Source organism: Candoia aspera, chromosome 6 (genome assembly GCF_035149785.1).
Source record: "Candoia aspera isolate rCanAsp1 chromosome 6, rCanAsp1.hap2, whole genome shotgun sequence".
NCBI classification, from domain to species: Eukaryota; Metazoa; Chordata; class Lepidosauria; order Squamata; family Boidae; genus Candoia; species Candoia aspera.
Genome location: NC_086158.1, coordinates 48266333 through 48277574, shown reverse-complemented (window position 1 = coordinate 48277574; position 11242 = coordinate 48266333).

Sequence of the window (11242 nt, the reverse complement as noted above, 5' to 3'; positions counted from 1 at the left end):
ATGAACACTGTAGATTGTGGTGCATTTATCAAGAAGGCTAAATTTCCCTTTTCCAGTCCAGTAATACTTTACAAGGAGGGACTCCAGAACATGCTTTTTTGTTACGCTATTTTGGTATTTGCTAGTAAATCTAGTTATGATAAACAAAGAGGTGGGAATCTTTCTGGCTCTAAAGTCAAAGTGTTAGCCTTATTGTTAGTTTTGCACATTTAAATTTGGCTATGCTAGGTAGCTTTCTTTGGCATCTTATTCAATTTGAACATTTTGGTAACTAGATTAATTGTTGGCCTATGTGCTCACTGTAATGAGTCTGCACATTCATTCCAGGTTCAAGGTGCTACCTCCCCCCGCCCCCCAAACTCTAGCACTTCACAGTGCAGTGATAATCACAGTAATTTCAGCTACTCCTTCATATCAATGTCCATGTGACTTCAAGAGACCCAGCAGTGCAAGAAAACCTTTCAGGAAGGTATAGTAAGGCAAAAAGTACCCATTTCAAGATTTTGGCTTCAGACAATGGTTGATAATTATGGAAAGATTTGGTGCCACTGCTTTAACACAGCCCTTTGCCACCATTGGCTAGTAACTAAATTATGTCCTGGCTCAGTTCCCTTTCATTTGGATCATACTTCTGCAAAAGAATTTCCCTGTGGATTATGCCTTTTATTTCTTGCATCTAGAGGACAGTTCAAAGGATCAGTCAAGGAAAGTGAAAGTCTGTGCGGTTGATTTGCTGAAGTCTCTGATAGCCAAAGAACCCCCAGAAGAACACAGCCAGCCATTGTCCCAGCTTCCCTGCACACCAATTAGCTTAATTCGTTTTTTCTCTTGCCTGCTCAGACCCTGAAAATGGGGGGAGGGTTTAAATAAAAGGAGAAGAGTAGTCCCTACTTGACCCCTCTTCTCCCAGTGGACTTAGCAGGGGAGGTGAGGGAAAACCATGAATAAAAAGGAACTCATGTTTACAGGAGTGAATTTCCCATTAATAGCAGCATATGTTTGCATTCATTTAAACCTGCAGGGAAGAGAGTGTGTGTGTGCATGTGTTCCTGCATGAGTGTGTGCATGTGTGTAAAATGTGGGGTGGGGAGAATAGCAGCAGCAGCAGCAGCAATATTGCACACAGCATGCCAGGTGCTTGCTGTCAGCCTGAACAAAAAGGAAATGTCAGCATTCTGTGTGCTGGGAGGCAGTGGCAGGGATGCTGGCACATTCCTGTCATCATTGCCTTCTGCCTTAATGATCAAAGAACTGCTGCGTAGAGAGACCAGACCAAACCAAACAGCTTGGGGACCAGTTTGCCCACTATCCTATCTCCACAGCATTAAGCATTAAGCATTTATTATTTATTTATATTTATTACCCACCTTTCAACCCAAATTGTCTTGACAAGTTAAAAGCTAAATTATTATGGCATGCAAAAATCCACAATCAGCACAAGAAAATAAAGCTGCAAAAGGACAAGATACCCCTCCTAACAACAGTAAAAACCAGCCAATGGTATAAATAAAGTGAAGGCAAGGGAGGCAGTAGTTTTGGGCCCACAGGCAGAAAGGTCCCATTGGGCTTCCCCTTGCCATCTATTCATATTTATTAATAAATCACTAAAAAAATAATCTGGGCTGCAAGACTCCAACCAACCACTAGATGAGAGCAAAGTATCTCTTATGCTTTCATCTTCAATGGTTGTCCAGGTGTTTGCAACCCAGCCATGTCAAACTAAAGAAAGATTTTGGGGCATCTGAAGGAAGGAGATCTGAGTGCTGCCCCCTTGAGCCGCTGAATTCTGAATGGGAGGGGAGAGGAGCGCACGAGACAAGCAAGGGAGGAAGAAGAGATCTTCGAAGGGCTCACTCCTGCTGCTACTACAGTGACAGGGAAGAAGCAGCCATGTGACCCTCTTTCCTTTCTCCTACCTGCCTTCAGTTGCCACGTTTGGGCAATTGGGGACCTTGCAACCAGTCACCCTCCCTTTTGCAGGACCTCATTTCTCATCTTTGTTTTGGGGCCCAGAAAAATTCCCTTGTACCCACCAGACACCCTCAAGAGCACATACTAATAAAACTGATAACAATCTATAAAATAGGAGGAGGAAGGAGTATGAGGTATGTTCGCTGACTTGAGTTATTTATAAAAATAATAAAGGTGGGATAAATATTAAATGAATAAATAAAGATATCAACCAGGTTTGTGCAATCTGCTCTGCTTCATATGTGTGGGGCTACTACCCCAAGAATTCCACACCAGTAAATGATATTATAATGATGTATGAAGCATCAAAAGAATGTTAAGAGACTGGGAGAATTTTAAAAAATGATGCTGAAAGAACATTAATATAGGCAAGCCTCTCTAGAGAGAGGAGCTATCCTTGGGAAAGCATTATTTTTCCTAGTCAACATTTGTATTTGAGAGAGAAAGGAGGCCAGTTGGTAAAGACCTCAGAGAACAAGCAAGTACAATGAGGAAGATGTGTTCCTTGTAATACTCTTTCCCAAAAGGTATTTGGTTTATATGGCAAATCTAGCACTTCTGAATTTAGAGTGAATTAGAAACCAATGAAGATGAGAGAGGAATGCAATAACGGGGTACAAATCAGCTTAGTTCAGATTGATGATTTTTGATTGGAGTAATTTATTTGATTCACCATGCTAAGTCAATTCGATTTGATGATTCAAATAGCTGCATCAGATTGGTTCAATTTTGAAAGCTGAGTTGAGTTGGAAAAAGGGCCCTGATTCATGCAAAACAAATCAGCTCAGAGATGTGATTCATTTTGATGATTCAATCAAAATTATTTCTCCAATTTGGAAAATCAAGTAGATTCAAAGATTTAATTGAATTGTCTTTGAACTGAATCTTGAAATTAGTTCTTCACACAGTCCTGTGATATAATATGTGCACAATATTTTATTGAAATTAGAGCTGTTGCTGCCTTATTCTATTCCAGATGAAGTTTCTCATTTGACTTGTTTGGCCTTTTGTATAATATATTACAGTAATCTGAGCAAGTGGTCACTAGAGGATGGACCCCTAAAAGTAAATTATCCCCTTTCTAGAGGGCATTATAGCAGGGATACTAGATGAAGTTGGTAAAATATACTCCATGAACTAGAGGTGCTTAAGCGTTTAATTATAGCAATAGATCCAGGAGTGGTACACATGATCCTTTAGGATAAGGATGAGAAATCTTTTCCAGGTTGAAGGCTGCACTTGGCACATGAATTATGTGTATGGGGGGGCACTAAAAAAAAGCATGGCCAAGAGAAAAATTCAATTAAACACAGATAATGTAGTTAATAATTTTCACTTTCTGAGACAATAAAAATCACAATTCAGCAGCATTTGGAGAGCTCTGGAAACCACACTAATGGTTTTATGGGACTGCACCCATCACCTTTTTATGAGCTCCTCTAGTTTTGGGGAAATATTAGCTCCTCCAAAAGCAATTTATCCAGGCAACAACAACCTGCTAACAGGGCCTTTATATTGTCTGCACTGAGCTTCAGTTTGCTGTCTTGATTTACAAGAATATAATTTGACATAGCAGATAATAAGCTACAGACAACTTGAGAAGTTCTCCATCTAATCCAGGAATGGGGGCAGAAAGCTAGATCTGATATTTGAAATGGGAAAACCCAAGTGTGAAAGCTGTCAAGAATAGTCTAGCTCAGTGTTTTTCAAACTCGGCAACTTTAATAAGTCTGGACTTCAACTCCCAGAATTCCACAGCCAGAGTCCTTGATACTGATTTCCTCCCTGGGTGATAAAATTAATGTTTCTGGCAGTTTCACAGGAGAACAGTATCACTGTGCCCACATTTAGGGAAGCTGCCATGTCTGAAAGAATTCTTGGCAAGAAGAAATCTTTCTTAGTATCAAGAGCTTATGGTAAATACTTAAGTGTCTCTGGTCCTCCTTCTCCTTCTCCTTCTCTTACAAAGAAATACAATGCTGACAGTCCAATTCATATTAATACAACATCCTTTTTCATCTCATGCTCTCTAAATGTCTTACACCAGAACTCCTGTGCATGATAGCTGGCAGTTCTAGAACTTGCAGCCAACCACTTCTGGAGTGCATCAGGTTGGATGACGCTGCCTTACAGTAATGCCATTTACTTTGGATGATGGGCATGATTTTCCCTACACCAAAACACTTTCAAAACTTCATAAAATTAAGCTGATTCAAGTTCCCTGATCTTTTTTTTTCAAATAATTTTATTAAGAATTATAAATGAAAAGAGTAAAAGGCAATACAAACTACAAAAATACAAACAAAAAATAAAAAAGAAAAAGAAGAGAGGGGGTGTGAAAAAGAAAAAAGAGAAAGCGAAAAAGAAAAAAGTAACTTTCCCCTTCATCACAGCAAGTAAAAACAATTTTAGTAGCTTATCACCATCTCTAAATACAACATAATCTCTCTTCTCCCCATAGCTCTTCCCTTAAGTAAAAAAAATCAAAATGCTTCGTCAATCATTCTTTGTCAGCAAAAGTCCAGTAAGGGTAACCAGATATAACTATTTTCCTCCTTTAGTCTTGATTGAACAAGCCAACCTTGTATACCTTCCCTGAGTTTATAAAAATATTCTTTAACCCTCTTCAAAAAGAGTCCCAGAGGTAGTTTGCTGGTCATCTGTGTTTCAAGGCAAAAATCTTTCAGAACTTTTAACAGATTTCTTTTGTATATCCAATAAGCAAAGTTTATCCTTTTGCTTATCACTTCTAATAAAGTCCTTCAAAACCTTAACAGAGCTCTTTTATATATCCAGTAAGAAAATATTATCCAAATCAGATTCCTGGTTTGATATCTGTACATCTCCTTTGGGTAATAAGTTATCCAACAGATCTATTTGTGTTATATTTAAGTCTCCCTTCAAGGTAATTTCATAAACATCCAATGCAATTTGTTCTTGTTCTATATCTTCATTACAACACTCTCTGTCCATCTTGTCAAGTACCCTGATCTAATTCATATTTGAAAATATGGGCAAATGCCTCAACCACTGACCTACTCCCTACCATGGAGTGCCAGTGGAAGATAATAAACGTTTTCTGAAATCATTAAAGAAAAAATCCTCTTTTAATTTCATGAGTGTTCATTGACCACATGTCCTCTTATTGCATTGCACTGGTTGCTCCCAAGTCAAGAGAAATGTAGTGGCAACCTGTCAGTGCTTGGCTAAAACAATGAACACTCCCTTCTAGCATATCAAAGCAAATAGAAATAGAGAATGGCTTGGCTGCCAAATTTTGCTAATATTTATCTATAATTACGGAAACCAATCACTGTTAATTGATAGCTGATTGCTTCAACCCATTATTTTGTAGCCAAGTCTCTTATCTTTGGGCCATCTCTTTACTGTTTTGGGGGGAAAGGGGGAAAAGACATGGTGTAGCAAGAGGCTAAAGCTGACCTGGAAATAATTGGGGAGGGGGGGAGCCAGTTTCTTCTTTCTCTCTTGTCATATCAGTTTTAAGCCATGTGGGTGTAATGATGAATGTGGACAGTACATACAATAATTATTCTATTTTTTCTTTCATAGAAATAGAAAAATCCACTAAGCATTTTATCCTGAATGGATGTAAGAAAGCACAAATAGCAGCAGCTGTTGGTTGGTTGGTTGCACATGATGTAGCTTGGTACTTTTTCTTTACCACATTAGTGATTTGAGCTATTCACTTGACAAGAGAAGGGATTCTAGAACAAACTTCTTCAACCTGGCACACTCTAGATAGATATGCTGAACTTCAACCCCCCAGATTCCTAATGAATAGAACACAAATATTGTTTTGGGTCAGAATCATGAGGATTAAAATCCCATGCATCTAAAAGGTACCAATTCAGAGGAGATGGCTCTAGAGAACACAGTTGCACAAGCAATGGATCTATTTACAGGTATGAGCTTATTGGTGTCAGATTATGACAGAAGCTTCCTCCATCACTAGTATTAATTCATCCTTACAGGTTAAAGTCCAGGGGGGAAATATTATACAAATGCTGTTGATGCATTTTTTTAAAACACTTAGCTATATGGCCTGGTATAGTGCTTGCTCATTTCAAGCAAATAATTTTGCTTGCTCATTTCACAGCAAATAATTTTGTCAATATATATCTGGCTACATCTCTCTTTTGAAAATAGAAGGATGCAAGAATAGCCCTGCTGGATCGGGCCAAAGGCCAAACTAGTCTGCCTTTTGAGTCAAATAATAACTATTCAGATGCATCCTGGGAGCTGATAACCAAGGCACTGAGAACAGTAGAAGTGCTACCTCATCTGAGCTGCAAAGATCCAGATGGCCACTGGATGGCAGCAAATCATTCATAAAACTCTAATTCTCTGCTTCCACCTTGTGGCCTTTTGAATGTTTGCAACCCAAATCTGATAATGCTAAAAAAATCTACTGCTCCTGTTGATCCTGGGAAATTAACAAAGCATACTGCCTGACAGTCATCAAGATTGATTGTCCTATTCTTTATGAATTTGTTCAGATAGTTTTTAAAACTGTCCAAGCTGATAGTCATTAATATGTCAACTTGAAATCCTTCCTTTGCACTGTGTAATATGTACCCCCATTTCCTTATCTCCTCACCTTTAGCTTGAAAGGATAACTGTAACTTATAATGAAAATTGCAATTCTTACAAGAAAAGTAGGGGAAAACATTAGCCATTTCCAAGCTAACTATTCCCTTAGCACATGCTTGAAATAAAGTATCTGAGAGTACTGTTAAAGAAAGAGCCACAGCTCAGGGGTCAGAACATAACAGTTGCATGGGACTGAGCTCAATTACTGGCCTTTTCAATGTATAGGATCAAATAGGAGTCAATAAGATTAAGGATAGGCAAATTCAGTTTGACAGTTTGCTCCAAAGTTTTTTCAGGAAAGAATGGAAGACTGTAAAGTGGTGCGCATGTAAAGAAAATTAGCCATTTGCATTATGGCTTCCATGGAGGACTACTCTCAACCATTGTATATGACTGCTAACATCATGTATTGAATCAGCTTTCTCAACATGGGATTCTATAGATAAACTGGAACTACAAGTACCAAAATTCCCAGGCAGTGATGCCAAGGAGTTTCATTATCCTAGTGTGGACAATATTCTTTAAGATAGACACTTCCAAAATGGTAGAATTTGTTCAAATGTAGAGAACATTGTTTCATCTGCCACAGTACAAAGACAGCACCCAAGCCACCCATCTCATAAGATGCCACATGGGGTTATTTAAAGTGATTTCTACATTATGGTCTTAAACAAAATTAATTCTGGCTTTTTTCCAGCTATAAAAAATGTGATGGTATCAAGTCCTTGTCAACACTAATCCATAACTCAGACAAGGTTTGCTACTTGCTTTTCGTTTTATTGTAAAGGTAGCCTGGACCACTATCTGGTCTATCGGCTTCTTTTTTTAATGATCATTTGATTAAAACGCATTCCTTAACCTGAAAAACATTTTTTCAGCCTTTCCCTTATATCTGATTCCTTCCTTCCTTCCTTCCTTCCTTCCTTCCTTCCTTCCTTCCTTCCTTCCTTCCTTCCTTCCTTCCTTCCTTCCTTCCTTCCTTCCTCAGAAAAAAGCACTTTCTCAGAAAAAAGCATTTGGGTAGTGTTGCCCTTGTCATATAAATCCCACCATAATTCTCTCTTTCCTGTTAAGCGAAAGAAAATAAACGTGTATGGCTGTTACTGGAAGCCAAGCTGTGGGACTGCTTTAAATTCTCTTCTTATTGAGTCTGGGCTGAAAATCATTCAATTCTGCTGAGGACACAGATATGCGTTTGCGTGCACTTTCTTTCTTTCTCTCTCTCTCTCTCTCTAACACACACACACACACACACACACTGGCGTGGGGGGGAGAGCAAGAGGCAGGCGTGTATAAATATCTCCAGCTCTCCAGATATCCGTCAGATTTATTCCTCTGCCAAGCCTGCAGAAAATTGACTTGTTTCATGGAGGCAGGCTATTGACACATTACCGCAAGGAGGGTTAGAGAGAAAGCAGTGAGACCGGCGCCCCCTCTATTAGACGATAATGTAATCAGCAGTGTGGGAAATGAGTGTGGGTAAAATGGCATCGCTGACATTTATATTAGAGGATATTGATGGTGGGAGCTGTGACCGCATCTATCCTACCTCCCGTTTGCTAGGATTGACACAGACGGCTCTTGTTTGGCTGGATTCTCTCTCTCTCCCTTTCTTCTTAGCTGGGTGGCTGGCTGCTGTCACAGCAGATAGATAATTGAAAAATGGATCTCACCTTTCCAGCAAACAGGAGTGGTTCAGGCAATTACTGTGGAGGTTACCTACTCAGTCTGAAGGCTTCGTCTCTGAGAGAGATTCAGAGGAAATTGGATTTTACATGGATGTTTTATTCTGGCAGCAGTTTTAGTATAAATAAAGGCAAGGAGACAGAGAGGAGGTGTAAGGATGAGTGAGAACTGCACAAAAGGAACTTGACAGAGAGACAGCATGTGTGGTGCGCATGTGTGTGTGTTTCTTGCACACGCCTGCGCCTGGGTGAGATTAATATACCAGTTTCTAGCCCTCCAGAGAATTTCTGGTTTGTTGTGCACTGTGTGCACACACACCTCTTCCCTTTTCTCTTTTTTAATCAGAGGCTAAAAGAGGTTAACTTTTCCTCAAGGCTACACAGCTAAACCTGCCCTTCGAATCCAAAAAATGAAAAAAGAAGCATTTCCTGAGGAAATAAAAAAGATAGCAGTGAAAGGAGAAAAATAAAGACAAATAAAGACTGATCTCATCCAAGGAAATGAATATTGAACAGCTTTCCTGTTCAGCTCCCTGCTGTCCTGCCCCCTCATCCAGAAGTGATCCTGTCTTATTTTGACAGAATCCTTCCTTACAGCATCTTCTAGCATCATCCAGCCATCACTGAATCAATATTAAGTCTAGAAGACACTGTAATCACTAGTGAGGATCCTCAGAGAACCTATAGACTGATGGAGTTTTTAAAGGTTAATAAAAGAACTCCAAGCAGCTAACAGCAATCTTGCAGAGTAGAAGCATGGACCAAAAAGAAAGAGCTTGCACATTAAGCTTAATTACATTCAGAAATAAATTCTGTTTTCACACTGTAGTCAGATGAAGAAAAATAGAGATACCTTACTTTTATCCAGTAGATCTGGATACAGGTAGGTTCATAGTAGAAAGCACTTAATCATTACTGGATGATGAAAAAAGGGGAGAGCTGCATTTTGCAGCTGCATTCTGCAGCTCTTCCTGCTTGCATGTCTGCCCACAAGGTAATGGAGATTGTTAATCCCCAAGCCCAAGAAGAAGGAGGAAGTAGAAATCAGGTGACTCATGTGACATCCCACAAGCACAATAGAGATGTGTTTGCTAGAGAGACCCCCTTATGAATATGAGACAATGCTGAGTTGACCCCTGATAATTCCAACATAGATAATCTAGACATGTGCTATCTTACTTCCTAGGGTGGCAGAATCTACATATTTGAAAGGTGTAAATAATGCAGGACATTCTTAATAGAAGCCTCCATTGTTTGTCAATAGTTTCATTTTCTAGATCTTTGAAATTCAAGTTGCTTTGACCATCTTTATCATTTTTGAAAAGAGAGGGCAGAGCTTCAATGGCAGAGCACATGCACTGCATATGGAATTAAGAGTTAATTTCTGGTTATGTAAGGGCCCTGGTGTGGGAAGCTGATACCAATCAATATAAGCCAGGAATGGGGAACATTTTTCAGCTCCAGAATCCATTTCCAATCTGGAGAAAGTAAGGTAGGGCTATATTCCAGGATTTTAAGAAGACAGCAGTTTCAGGATATCAGGGACTCTATAGCTACCATATTTAGGTTACAAAAATCTATATGATCTTTAGATGGCAAGAAAGAGAGAAAGGAAGTCCTTTGTGCTCTCATCTAGTGACCATCTGGATTTTTGCAGCCCAGATACAGTAGACTTAGTTACTTCAAAAAGTAGAATACAATCTTATGCATATCTACTCAGGGTAAATCCCACTAAATTCAGTTGAGCTTACTTAGAAGAAATGGAAAATTATCATATGTGTGTCTACCCCTGAAATAAGACTCATTAAATCCTACTGAACTGGAAAGTGAGATGCTATGGCTATGCCATTAGGTAAGGATGCAAAGAGAGCATTCCAGGGTTATAATAAAACTTTTCAGTACAAGTAACTCAGAAATCCATTTTTTAAACAAACAACAATAGCCAAGATACAAAGGAAAGAAAGAGGGCTGCTTGAGGTTATCTTCCTCTCCAGAAAGTCAGGTTTTCATTTACTATGAATATCTCAGAAACAAGTATGAATACAAAAACCCCATGCATTCTATTATATATGTGACTGGAGACAGTTACAACTTTCCCCGAAATTATCTAGTTAAGAGTAGTGCATTCTGGAAATCTAGAACAAGGACCAGAAGCTCAGAAAAACAAGTTGCTGAAAGGTGCTTGGGCAAACCAGATTCTGACAAGAACTTACATAGAAATTCAGATCACAGACAAGGGGGGTGAGATGTCAAAAAGAGATCATACTATCAGCACAAAGAATTCTGGGAGGACAGGTTAGACCTATAGGCTGGAGATTCCCTGTCTTTGGTTTAAGAAATACAAAGCTAGATGGACAAGAGGTTTGACTTGGTGCTAGGCTGCTTTTTGTGTCCTTGCAGAAGTCATTGTAGGTCCATTATCTCCCCCACCCCCAGTTTATTATGTTAAATTTATTAATAGAAGAAAAGTATGGATACATACCGCTGAGCTGTCGATCGGAAGGTCGGCGGTTCAAAACCGCGCGGCGGGGTGAGCTCCCGTTGCTCGTCCCAGCTCCTGCTCACCTAGCAGTTCGAAAACATGCAAATGTGAGTAGATCAATAGGTACTGCTTCGGCGGGAAGGTAACGGCGTTCCGAGTTGTCATGCTGGCCACATGACCCGGAAGTGTCCTATGGACAACGCCGGCTCCAAGGCTTAGAAACGGAGATGAGCACCGCCCCCTAGAGTCGGATTCGACTGGACTTTACGTCAAGGGAAACCTTTACCTTTACCTTATGGATACATATAACAGTATTAACATAATATAATTACAAAATTAATAATGATGATAATAATAATAAAGGGAGACAAGAAAAAGAAAGAAAAGTTCTGGAAATCATGTTATAAACAGAAGTCCAAAAGTATTTGACCATATATTGCTTGAAAGTCTTGTTCTTTACCTGCTTGATAATTAACAAAAACAAAAAACAAAC